This window comes from Rattus norvegicus, chromosome 3 (genome assembly GCF_036323735.1).
Source record: "Rattus norvegicus strain BN/NHsdMcwi chromosome 3, GRCr8, whole genome shotgun sequence".
NCBI classification, from domain to species: Eukaryota; Metazoa; Chordata; class Mammalia; order Rodentia; family Muridae; genus Rattus; species Rattus norvegicus.
In genome coordinates this window covers 53,817,722-53,832,170 of record NC_086021.1, presented here as the reverse complement: position 1 = coordinate 53,832,170, position 14,449 = coordinate 53,817,722, and the positions used below count along the sequence as shown (strand labels likewise).

The following is a 14,449-nucleotide window of genomic DNA, read 5'->3' as shown; positions in this document are numbered from 1 at the left end:
GAGAGAACATAAAAAAAAAAAAAAGGAAAAAAAGGAAAAAAAAAGATTATTCAGAAGAACAAAGCAGTAAGCCTTAAAAGCATTAATTTTTATTAGTATTTTTCATCATTTCTGTTTAATATTTTTATAACAGGACAAAACAGAAATCAACAGACTGGGAAAAAGTTTTTACCAATCCTACATCCGATAGAGGGCTAATATCCAATATATACAAAGAACTAAGTAAGTTAGGCTCCAGAGAATCATATAACCCTATTAAACATGGGGTACAGAGCTAAAAAGAAGAATTCTCAACTGTTAAATGTCAAATGTCTGAGAAGCACCTAAAGAAATGTTCAACATCCTCAGTCATCAGAGAAATGCAAATCAAAACAACCCTGAGACTCCACCTCATACCAGTCAGAATGGCTAAGATAAAAAATTCAGGTGATAACAGATACTGGAGAGAATATGGAGAAAGAGGAACACTCCTCCATTGTTGGTGGGATTGCAAGCTGGTACAACCACTCTGGAAATCAGTCTGGAGGTTCCTCAGAAAATTGGATATAGTACTACCTGAGGACCCAGCTATACCACTCCTGGGCTTATACCCAAATAATGCTCCAACATACAACAAACACACATGCTTTGTTCGTAGCAGGCTTATTAATAATAGCCAGAAGCTGGAAACAACCCAAATGCCTTTCGACAGAGTAATAGATACAGAAAATGTGGTACATCTACACAATGGAATACTACTCAGTTATTAAAAACAATGATTACATGAAATTCTTACGCAGATGGATAAAACTAGAAAATATCCAGAGTGAGATAACCCAAATCACAAAATAACACACATGGTATGCACTCACTGATAAGTGGATATTAGCCCAAAAGCTCAGATACAATCCACAGATCACATGAAGGTAAAGAAGTTGGAAGATCAAAGAGTGGATGTTTCATTCCTTCTTAGAAGGGGAACAAAATATTCACAGGAAGAAACAGAGACAAAGTGTAGAGCAGAGACTGAGGAATAGGTCATCTAGAGATGAACCTATCTCATCAAACCCAGAAAATATTGTAGATGCCAAGAAGTGCATGCTGACAGGAGCCTGATACAGCTTTCTCCTGAGAGGCTCTGCCAGAACCTGACAAATACAGAGTCAGATGTTCTAAACTAATCATTGGACTTAAAATGGGGCCCACAATGTAGGAGTTAGAAAAAGAACAGAAGGAGTTGAAGGGGTTTTCAACCTCTTTCAACCTCCATAGGAGGAACAACAATGTCAACGAACCAGACCCCCCCCCCCCAGAGCTCCCAGACACTAAACCACTAACCAAAGAGTACACATGGAGGGACCCATGGCTCCAGACACATATGTAGCAGAGAATGGCCTTGTCAGGCATCAATGAGAGGAGAGGCTCTTGGCCCTGTGAAGGCTCAATGCCCCGGTGTAGGGGAATGCCAGGGCAGGGAGGTGGGAGGGAGTAGGGTAGGTGGGTGGGGGAACACTCTCATAGAGGAAGGGGTAGAGAGGAAGGGATAGGGCGATTCCAGAGGGTAAATTGGGAAAGGGGATAACATTTGAAATAGAAGTAAAGAAAATATCCAAGAAAGAAAAAAAGATGATTCAGAAGAAAGAAGTAAGCCTTAAAAGCATTTATTTTTATTAGTAGTTTTCATCATTCCTATCAAAGGATATGTAAAATACAAATGATATGCAATGTTATATCTTTTATATAAACTTTGTACATTTTATAAAGTTCAGTGACCACTTTTTAGACTAATCTTAATCTCTTTTTTCACTGCTTTTACTCTGATTTTGTTATGTTCAAACTGTCTCAACCACCTGGCTATCAATATCATCAAAACCCCCTCCATGACTGTTTTTTCCTGATTGTTTTGCATAAAACATTATGAAATATAAACTCTACTAAGAGTGGAAATATCCCTGTCAATCAATATCCTCCATCTGAGACCAAGTTCTGCCTCTTAATCCTATCAGTTGCCCTTCTTCCTTCAGACTCTGTAACACTCCATAGTTATTGAATACCACACTTAATACAACTCTAAACTCTCCAACACTTATTATTTCCCTCCTCTTACTATGGACAGATACTACTTTCTTGGCCTGGCTTTGTGATTTAAGTTTGTTACCCTTTCTGTTTCTAGTCCACTTAGTCTCTCTTGATTACCTTTCTTTCTCTTCGTTTTCACAAATTCATTGAAGAAGTTAACCACTGTTTTTGTTTTGTTTTGCTTTCCCGAGATACTTGAAGCAATCCCACTAAATTCAGGAACAAGACAAAGATGCCCACTCTTCCCATATCTATTCAATACAGCACTCAAAGTTCTAGCCAGAGCAATAAGACAACAAAAGGAGATCAAGGTAAAAAGGATACAAATTGACAAAAAGTCAGGGTATCACTATTTGCAGATATTATGATAATATACATAAGTGACCCCAAGAATTTTACCAGAGAACTTCTACAGCTGATAAACAACTTCGGTCAAGTGGCTGGATATAAAATTAACTCAAACAAATCAGTAGACTTCCTTTATACAAATGATAAACAAGCTGAGAAAGAAATTAGGGTAACATCCTTCACGATAGTCACAAATAATAACACCTTGTAGTCACTTTAACCAAACAAGTGAAAAATCTATATGATAAGAACTTCAAGTCTCTCAAGAAAGAAATTGAAGACTTCAGAAAATGGAGAGATCTCCCACGTTCATGGATTGCTAGGATTAACAGAGTAAAAATGGCCATCCTACCAAAAGCAATAAACAGATTCAGTGCAATCCGCATCAAAATTCCAACTCAATTCTTCAAAGACATGGAAAGAGCAATTCTCACTTTCATATGGAAAAACAAAAAACCCAGGACAGTGACAACAATTCTTAACCATAAAAGAACCACCTTTCAATTAATAAGGAATCACATTAACCAGGACTTCTGTTCATTAGTTCAGGTAATTGTTGTTCATAACAACAATCTAATAGAATTAGACTCTTGATCATTACTTGGGCTTAGGAACAAAAGACAGCAAGGAGCCAGGCACTATACATCAATCTCATTAATTTATTTAAATATAAGGAAAATGTTAAGAATCCCAACCTTAAATGCTTTCCCAAAGACTCTGAATATGCACTCTTTTTCTAGTAAGCAACGCTTCCTACTGGGCACATAACCTAAATTACCAACCAAAACTTATGACATATATCCTGCTAAACAAAAATCATTGCACCCTGCTGAAAATTCTCATCTCTATATTAATACTCAACTCTTTGGTTCACACATAAACAAGGCTGACAGGTCTTGATCTGAGATCACTCTCCACTGCCAATATAGCCACTCCCCTTATTATTACTCACCTAAATTCAAATGTTGTACCTGTTAACTATCCTGGCTACCTATTCTATCATTTAATTGTTTAGAGGTGAGGCCACTGCACATTTGGACTTATGTTAAAATTGCTTAAATGGCTTCGCAACGTTCCTGTCCTCCAATCCATATTACTCACAGTAGACAGAATGCGCTTTCTGTAATCCAAGCTTTATTACATTGTTCTCTGAAGAGTCAAACTTTGCCACACTTTAAACATTCAATTGGCTTCTCAATGTCATCAGACTCACATATAAACCGTTTTTCACGGGTTGGTGACTGTGGTGCTAACCGCTATGCATCCATATTAATTGATAAGGTGGGAGTTTTCTTCCTCTTCCTTAACACATTGCCATAAGATCATTACCTGAACTAATATTTCTTTTCCAGGTCTATGTAAGTACTTAGTGTTCTTGTCATACAATGACATGTGATAATCCTGGGAAAATCTTTTCTCATTTATATAATCGGTTGTGGTGACCAGTGGCACAGTTTTGGTGTCCAATAAAATAGACAGTCCTAGTACCTATACATTTCTAAGATTGCCTATCAGGTAGGCTGTGGAAATAAAGGTTATTTGGGGCCAATAAGATAATGAACAATGGAGCCAAGTCTAGGGTTAGTCCTTAAATGCTTCCTATAAGATTATTCAATCTCTCCTCTCTTACCACGTCAATTTGAAAAGCAAATTCAGGAGGCAGGGTTAGCCTAATATACTAATGAAAAACAAATTCCTCATGGTACTGTTATTTCTGGAATACTTGGTTTCAATAGCTGAGTGTAGCCTACGCTTAGCAAAAAGAAAGTAACATAACTTGAGAACTATGTACTTACATAAACCAGGAAAAAAACAGAAAGATTATTTCAGGTAATAGTCTTAGGCCAATGACTAAAGGATGACAAAATCTCCTACAGGGCTTCCTTATTACTCAAATTAATTAATTAAATTAAATTTCTAGTATTTAGCCCAGTACTTTAAACAGAAAGTAATAGAAAGAAAACAGTCACATGGTTGGATATACTCTACACTGCTTTGTACAATATCACGCCACCGTTACCGATAACTAAATACTGCATACTACCTACAGTCTTCTGTAGTTGCAATGCCTTTTAATTTCAGTTTAATAATAACTACATAGGTATATCATAGATTTAATATTTAATAAGTAGGGACCTGCTATTCCCAACAAATAAAATGTCATAAGCATATAATTTTATATATGTAAAATATTATAATAAACCCAAATATTTCCTGGTTTTGGACATTTAGACTTTTCTGTCATCAATTTTAGATGGACCATTATTTCTGTTTCTATTCAAGTTAATAAATTTCATACGTTTACATACAGTAGGTTCCATTTTCTTTTTACACTGTATTTTCCTTAAGAGTTTGAATTTTGTCTTCATATTCTTATCCTCCATGGTATGCTTACCTTGATGTTAATAGGCACTGAATGTTACATATTACACTGTTAATATATACTGAATGAATTTCAAACAATGTGATTAACGTAAAAAAAGATATTTCTTGGTGCCGTATTAATAAGACATTGGAGCATATGAATTAAAAACTCTTGGCTCTGCAATTCAGAAGAATGTAACAACCAGGCATCTATAATCCTGGCACACAAGAGGTGGAGGAAGAAGAATGGCCAGCAAGTTTGGATTTAATAGTGAATTTCAGGCAAGCTTTGGTTGCAACTTAAGATCCTTTCTAAAAAAAGGGAGAAGAGATGGGGGAGCAAAAAAACCAAAAGAATCTAACAAATGAAGACTCTGTACTGTTCTGGTGAGCTCTGGTCCTGATGGGAAAGGACAACAGGTAATCAAGGAAGGAGATGGTGTCAGGAGATCTGGATGGATCTTTCTTGCAGTTCTAAAGTAAGAGCTGTCTAGAGCAGGGGTTTTCAGTCCAACAGCACTGGCATTTTAAACTGTTTGACTCTTCATGTTGGGGTCTGTGCTGAGCACTGTATAATGCTTAGTAGCAAGCATTCTTGATCTCTCTATCTATTACGCTAGATGCCAATAGCACTACCTTGAGTTCTTCGGGTCTAGTCATACACAGATCCACAAACCTTTCAGTACATTCTCCTAAGGCAATCTCCTTCAAATGAGGACAGCTGTTCAATAGTAAAAAAGAACAACTGTGCCTCACAATCCTAGCTCCGAACGCAGAACTTCACCCTCAAATTTTCTGGCTGAATTCCTAACCAGCTAGAAAAAAAAAATTAAAGCTATAGATGAGAAATGTACAACCAACATAATCCTACATGGAGAAACAATATAAACCATCAACTGAAGTCAGGGAGGAAGCACTGATGGTCACTCTCCCCACTCCTTTTCAATTCTGTGCTCAACTACTACATGAATCAATAAAGCACAAGAAGAAAATTGAAGGGATACAAAGAGGGAAAGGAATAAAACATCTTTATTTGCAAATCTCTGGATATTACACATTAGAGAACCATTAACTGTGTAAAAACATGTCTAGAAGAATAACTAGAGCAATGTGGCAGGACACAATCAATAAATTTCTATGCACCAGCAAAAAGACTAGAGAGAAGGAGAACATGGACACACTCCATAAACAATGCCCTCTAAGTAAATAAAATACATAGGAATTAACAACCAAGGAGCTGCTAGATCTCTACAATAAAAACTTTAAACTTTTGAAAAGATAGGAAAAAAATAAAAAAAAAAACACTAGAAAATGGAAAGGTACCCCATGTCGATTGATTGGTGGAATTAATACTAGGAAATGACCATTTCTTCCACAAGCTATTTATAGATATAATACCGTCCCATCACAAAATCCCCATCAAATTCCTCACAGAAATAGAAAACAAAACTATCCAAAAATTGATATGGAATCACAAAAGATGCTGGACAAGACAGAAAAATATACAACAAAATCAGAAACAATGCTGGAGATTACCATTTCACTTTTAAGATATACTAGTGTCATGCTGATAAAAATATGTGACGCTGGCACAAAAGCAGACACGCAGGTCCACGTAACAAAACTGAAGATTTGAAATGGGGCAATATCAGGGCATATGTGATCTGATAAGGAGACTGGGAGAAGTGGAGGGCGGGGCTCTAATTATCAAAACGAGAGGGGAATAAAGAACAGAGGAAGGTTAGATATATTCTGAATTATATAGTTTAATTGAATTTTTTTTTCATATGGACTGACAATGCTCCTGTAAGACCCAAGACAACCTAAGAAAAACCACAACACCAAGCATGAGAAGCCGATTTCTTGAGTTGTTAGACAGATCTGTTCAAAAAACTCCCAAAATATTAGGCTATTGTTATTACCCTTGGTTGCCCACCACGATTGGAAGGTCAGTCCGTATTTCAAGGACAGCATACATTTCAGACAAAAGGTCCAAAGGACCCTGGGCTGGAACTGATCTGAGTGCCTTCTCTCTGACGTCCATCTTCCATGGTACCAGAAGTCACCATGAAGGCTTCCAAAGAAAGGAATCCACCAACAGTTCTACCCAGCTATGATACCTATTTACCTCAACAGCCAGGAAGGCACAATAACCACAAAGGTGGAGTGTTAACAAGCTTATACTGACAGTAGCCAATAGTTCTCAAATTAGATCTCTCATCCACTCAGCAAGAGGGAAATTATGACTGGTATTGGAAGCCTAGTCAACTATCCAGGGCTAATGAAGTTATGAATCTTGAAGAATAATCTACTAACACCATTCTACTGAACTGCACGATTCCGATGCACACTAAAAATATCTGTCCTTATAAGCATAGATAAGTAAATCCTCATCCCTGATCCAAGAAATTTCCCTTTGCCAAACACCGAGAATCTTACAGAAAACCACAACCAACCAAAATGTACAGTTGTCGAGTCCAGTAACAATGGGTATAATTACAAAACAACTCCTGTACTTAAGACCCAGGGAACACTGCTGAAGAAGGGTTGGAAAGACTGTAAGATCCAAAGGATCAGGGGGTATGTTGTCAAACTGCATTTGTAGTAATGTCAGAAGAGATGCCCATAAAGTCTCAGCAGCAATGAATACCTGACACAAGCTGAACAGAGATAACAATGGAAATGGGAAAGTGGACAGGGAAGAACATGAGACTTGAATCCTACACAAAGAATTATATGCAACTAAAGATGGCTGAAAGTAGAAGAGATAGAATTCACAGAGAAAAAGACACTAATCGATTATCTAATGCCAAATGATCTTCAAACATTCATATAACTAACACTGTATAGACCAAGTAGGTTCTAGTAAAACGTATGTGTACATACACACACACACACACACACACACACACACACACACACACACACACATATATATATATATATATATATATATATATATATATATATATATTTGACAAAGCAAAGAGGGGTATGAGGAGGGTTTAGAAGGAGGAAATGAAAATGATGTCACTATATTATGAACGTAAAAATAAAAAACAAACAGAAATTTGAAACAACCCAATGAATAACCAAACAAATGAGATATGTTTAAAATGACCCTTCTTTATCCAGTAATAATAAATTTACTGTAAAAGAAGAAGAGATAAAAATGAACTTCTGCCTTTCAGTCTCCATCTGCACCCAGAGCTAAGGTTCTCCCACAGCCCTCGGTACCAAATCCGGCCCATAGAGAGTTGGTCTCCTAAGCCCACAATCCACAGGTGAGACCACCGCTTTCCCTCAAATAACTGTACAAAGAGGGACCAACCAGGAGCACACAGGGCACAGATCTGTGGAGCAGCCTGGGACAGGATCCTTCCAGTCTCCATTTGCACCTAGAGCGAAGGCTGTCCCACAGCCCTCCGTAACCAAATCCTGACAAGAGAGAGCTGATCTCCCAGCACTGCTCCTACTCCTAAGATCACGGAGTCATAGGTCAAGGGGAGGGACAAGTTCCAGTTAGAGACAGCAACACCAACTAATACCAGAGATAACCAGACGGCAAGAGGTCATAGTAAACAATGAGTAAAAGAAATGCAAAATGCACAAAGCTCCTAATCCAAAACATAAGAAATCCAGGACACAATGAGAAGACCAAACCTAAGGATAACAGGGATAGAAGAGAGCAAAGATTACCAAATTAAAGGGTCAGTAAATATCTTCAACAAAATCATAGAAGAAAACTTCCCTAACCTAGCCCATGAACATAAAAGAAGCCTACAGAACTCCAAATAGATTGGACCAGAAAAGAAACTCCTCCCAACACATAATAGTCAAAGCACCAAATGCACAGAACAAAATAAGAATATTATAAGTAGTAAGGGGGGTTAGGGATTTAGTTCAGTGGTAGAATGCTTGCCTAGCAAGTGCAAGGCCCTGGGTTTGGTCCTCAGCTCCGGGAAAGAAAAAAAAAAAAAGATTTAGAAGTAGTAAGGGAAAAAGGTCAGATAACATATAAAGGCAGACCTATTAGAATTACACCAGACTTCTCACCAGAGACTATGAAAGCCAGAAGATCCTGGGTTCCCTAAGAGAACACAAGTGCCAGCCCAGACTACTATATCCAGCAAAACTCTCAATTAACATAATGGAGAAACAAAGATATTCCATGACAAAACCAAATTTACACAATATCTTTCCACAAATCCAGACCTACAAAGGATAATACATGAAAAATTCCAACAGAAGGAGGGAAACTACACCCTAGAAAAAGCAAGAAAATAAACTTCTTTCAACAAACTGAAAAAAAAGATAGCTGAACAAATATGATTCCACCTCTAACAACAAAAATAAGAGGAAGCAACAAACACTATTCCTTAATACCTCTTAATATCATTAGACTCAATTCTCCAATAAACAGATATAGACTAACAGACTGGATACATACAGGACTGAGCATGGTGCTGCATGCAGGAAATGTACCTGAGTGAAAAAGACACACACTATCTCAGAGTAAAAGCCTGGCAAAAAATTATGCAAGCAAATGGTCCCAAGAAGCAAGCTGGAGTAGCTGTTCTAATATAGAATAAAATCCACCTTCAACCAGAATTTTTCAAAAAAAGGAAGGACACTTCATACTCCTCCAAGTAAAAATCTATCAAGATGAACTCTCAATTCTGAACGCCTTTGCTCCAAATGCAAGGGCACCCACATTAATAAAAGGAATCTTATTAAAGCTCAAAGCATACATTGCACCACCCACAAAAATAATGGGAGACTTCAACACCCCACTCTCATCAATGGACAGAGCATGGAAACAGAAACTAAACAGAGACCCAGTGAAACTAACAGAAGTTATGAACCAAATGCATTTAACTGTTATCTATGGAACATTACATTCTAAAACAAAGGAATATACCTTCTTCACAGCATCTCACGGTACCTTCTCCAAAATTGATGATATAATTGGTCACAAAAAGACCTCCCACAGACACAAGAAGATTGAAATAACCCCATACACATTATCAGATCATCATGGACGAAGACTGGTCTTCAATAACAACAAAAACAACAGAAAGGTCACACACACAGGGAAGCTGAACAATGCTCTACTCAATGATAACTTGGTCAAGGAAGAAATAAAGAAATTAAAGACTTGATAGAATTTAATGAACATGAAGGCACAGCATACCCAAACTTTTGGGACACAATGAAAGCCATCCTAAGAGGAGAACTCATAGCTCTGAGTGCCTCCAAAAAGAAACTGGAGAGAGCATACACTAGGAGCTGGACAGCACACCTCAAAGCTCTGGAACAAAAAAGAAGCAAATACACCCAAGAGGATTAGAAGGCAGGAAATAAACTCAGAGCTGAAATCAACCAAGTGGAAACAAACTAACTATGCAAAGAATCAACAAAACCAGGAGCTGGTTCTTTGAGAAAACCAACAAGATAGATAAACCCTAAGCCAGACTAACTAGAGGGCACAGAGACAGTATCCAAATTAACAAAGTCAGAAATGAACAGGGAGATATAAGAACAGATTCTGAGGAAAATGAAAACTTATCACATCATACAACAAAAGCTTATATGCATCAAAATTGGAAAATTTGAAGGAAATGGACAATTTTCTAGACAGATACCAGGTACTAAATAAATCAGGTTCAGATAAACCATTTAAAGAGTTCCATAACTCCTAAAGAAATAGAAGCAGTTATTCATAGTCTCCCAACCAAAAAAAAAAAAAAAACCCAGGAACAGATGAATTTAGTGGGGAATTCTATCAGACCTTCATAGAAGACCTAATACCAATAATTGTCCAAACTATTCCACAAAATACAAACAGAAGGATCACTACCCAATTCCTTTTATGAAGCCACAATTATGTTTATACCTAAACCACACAAAGATTCAACAAAGAAAGAGAATTTAAGTCCAATTTCTATTATGAATATCAATGCAAAATACTCGATAAAATTCTTGGAAACAGAATTGAAGGACACATTAAAATGATCATCTATCATGATCAAGTAGGTTTCATCCCAGGGTTGCAGGGATGATTCAATATACAGAAATCAATCAACATAATCTACTTTATAATAAACTCAAAGGAAAAAAAATCACATGATCATCTCATTAAACGCTGAAAGAGCATCTGACAAAATTCAACACCCCTTCATTGTTCAAAGCCCTCGAACGATCAGGAATTCAAGGGCCATACCTAAACATAGTAAAAGCAATATACAGCAAACCAGTAGCCAACATCAAACTAACTGGAGAGAAACCTGAAGCAATCCCACTAAAGCCAGGGACTAGACAAGGTTGCCCACTAGGGTTACACCTATTCAACATAGATAGTACTTGAGGTCCTGGCCAGAGCAATTAGACAACAAAAAGAGGTCAAAGGGATACAACAATTTCAGTAAAGAGGCTGGATACAAAAATAACCTAAAGAAATCAGTAACCTTCCTCTACTCAAAGGATAAGCAGGCTTAGAAGAAAATTAGGGAAACGACACCCTTTGTAATAGTCACCAATAATATAAATTACCTTGGTGGGACTCTAAGCAAATCAGTGCAAGATCTGTATGACAAGAACTTCAAGTATCTGAAGAAAGAAACTGAAGAAGATCTCATAAGATAGAAAGACCTACCATGCTCATTGATTGGCAGGATAAATATAGTAAAAATGGCCATCTTGCTAAAAGCAATCTAAAGATTCAATGCAATCTCCATCAAAATTCCAACTCAATTCTTCATAGAGTTAGAAAGAGTAATTTGCAAATACATTTGGAAAATAAAAAACCCAGGATAGTGAAAATTATTCTCAACAATAAAAGAACTCCTGGGAGAATCACCATCTCTGACTTTAAGCAGTATTACAGAGCAATCATGAAAAAAACTGTATGGTATTAGTACCAAGACAGGCAGGTAGATCAATGGAATAGAACTGAAGACCCTCAAATAAACCCACATACCTATGTTCACTTGATCTTTGATAAAGGAGGTAAAACCAACCAATGGGAAGGAAGACAGCATTTTCAAAAAATGGTGCTGGTTTAACTGGCAGTCACATGTAGAATATTGCAAATTTATATATTCTTATCTCCTTGTACAAAGCTCAAGTCCAAGAGGATCAAGGACTACAAATAAAACCAGATACACTGAAACTAATAGATAAGAAAGTGGAGAAGAGCCTGGAACACATGGGCACATGGGAAAATTTCCTGAACAGAACACCAATAGCTCATGCTTGAAGATCAAGAATTGACACATGGGACCTCATAAAACTATAAAGCTTCTGTAAGGCAAAGGACACTGTCATTAGGATAAAACAGCAACCAACAGATTAAGAAAAGTTCTTTATCAACCCTACATCTGATACAGGGCTAATATACAATATATACATTGAACTCAAGAAGTTAGACTCCAGAATGTCCAATAACCCTATTAAAAATGGGGTACAGAGTTACACAAAGAATTGTCAACTGAGGAATATCGAATGGCTGAGAAGTACCTTAAAAAAAGTTCAACATCCTCAGTCATAAGGGAAATGAAAATCACAATGGGGCTGGAGAGATGGCTCAGCGGTTAAGAGCACTGACTGCTCTTCCAGAGGTCCTGAGTCCAATTCCCAGCAACCACATGGTGGCTGACCACCAACTGTAATAGGATCTGAAGCCCTCTTCTGGTGTGTCTGAAGAGATTAACAGTGTTCTCATATACATAAAATAAATAAATCTTTAAAAAATAAAAAGAAAGAAAATCAAAACAACTCTGAGATTCCACCTCACACCAGTCAGAATGGCTAAGATAAAAAAATTCAGGTAACAGCAGATCCTGGCGAAGATGTGGAGAAAGAGGAACACTCCTACATTGTTGGTGGGATTGCAAGTTGGTACAACCATTCTGGAAATCAACTTGGAGGTTCCTCAGAAAATTGGACATAGTACTGAGGACCCAGATATACCATTCGTGGGCATATACCGAAAAGATGCTCCAATGTTTAACAAGAACACATGCTCTACTATGTTCATAGCAGCCTTACTTAAAATAGCCAGAAGCTGGAAGAACCCAGATGCCCTTCAACAGAGGAATGGATACAGAAAATGTGGTACATCTACACAATGGAGTATTACACAGGTATTAAAAACAATGACTTCATGAAATTCTTAGGCAAATGGATGGAACTAGAAAATATTCTGAGTGAGGTAACCCGAGCTCAAAAGAACAGAAAGGAGAACAAAATACTCAGGGGAAGAAATACGGGGACAAAGAGTGAAGCAAGGACTGAAGGAAAGGTTATATAGAAACTATCCCACCTGGGGATCCATCCCATATGCAGCTACCAAACCCAGTCTCTATTGCTGATACCAAGAAGTACTTGCCAACAGGAGCCTGATATGGATGTTTCCTGAGAAGCTCTGCCAGAGCCTCATTGATACAGATGAGGATGCTTGCAGCTAACCATCAAACTCAGCACAGGGACCCCAATGGAGGAGTTAGAGAAAGAACTGAGGGAGCTGAAAGGGTTTGCAACCCTATAGGAAGAACAATAATATCAACCAACCAGACTCCCATGGCTCCCAGGGACTAAACCACCAATCAATGATGAATATACATGGAGGGACTTATCGCTCCAGCTGAATATGTATCTGAATATGGCATTGTCTGGCATCAATAGGAGAAGCCCTTGGTCCAGTGAAGGGGAATGCCAGGATGGTGATGTGGGAGTAGGTGCATGAGAGGGGCAGCATCCTCAATGATGCAAGGGGAAGAATGATGGGAGAGGTGGGAACAAGGAAAGGGGATAACATCTGACATGTAAATGCACAAAATATTAAAAAAACATTTAAAAAATGAACTACTTTTTTTAAAGATACAGGAGAAATGCTTTGAATTTTTCATTTTTAAAATTATGAATATTTACAAAATATACTATTATATCACAATAGATTATATGGTTTACAAAGACCAAACCGGGATCTTTAACATTTCAATTTCTTGAAAGGATACTTATAATTCTGATTCACCCACCTTAATTGTATGTACTTTTATAGTTAAGTGTTGCATTCCAATACTTATTTCGCATATGTACTTTCAAATCTAGGTTATTAACATTTCCATTTCCATCAAAGGACATGTAATGTTCATTTTTTAAGATTTAACTATTTTGTACATTTTCTAATTGTATCATTAGGTGTAAATTTTTTTTGATAACCTTTTTCTTAATCACATTATATTGCATTACCTCCTCTCCTTCCAGTAGTGCACTTACAACCCCCTCCCCCCTCCCCCCATCATTCTGATCTTCTTTCTCAAAGAAGAGGAAGTCCCCTTTGGTACCATATCACCCTGGGACAGCTAGACCCTGCAGGTAGGCACATCCTCTCCCACCGTGGCCCAGCTACACAGTCCAGGAAGAAGGGAATCAACAAAACCAAGAGCTGTCTCTTTGAGAAAAATCAACAAAATAGACAAACCCTGAGCCAAAATAAGACAGAAAGACACTGTTCAATTAACAAAATGATACAGGAGAAGGGAGACATACAATAGACACTGAGAAATTTCAAAGTATCATTAGGTCTTACTTCAAAAGCCTGAACTCCACAAAATTTGAAATCTTAAGTGAATGGATGAACTTCTAGATAGATACCCCTTACCAACATTAAATCAAG

At 37.5% G+C, this 14,449-nt stretch overlaps 1 protein-coding gene across 20 annotated transcripts in view; it reads right to left on the bottom strand.

The window, feature by feature from the left end:
* Mbd5 (methyl-CpG binding domain protein 5) overlaps positions 1-14,449 on the bottom strand; it is a 405,513-nt gene that overhangs the window by 315,800 nt on the left and 75,264 nt on the right. The gene's annotated exons all lie outside the window — the stretch shown is intronic.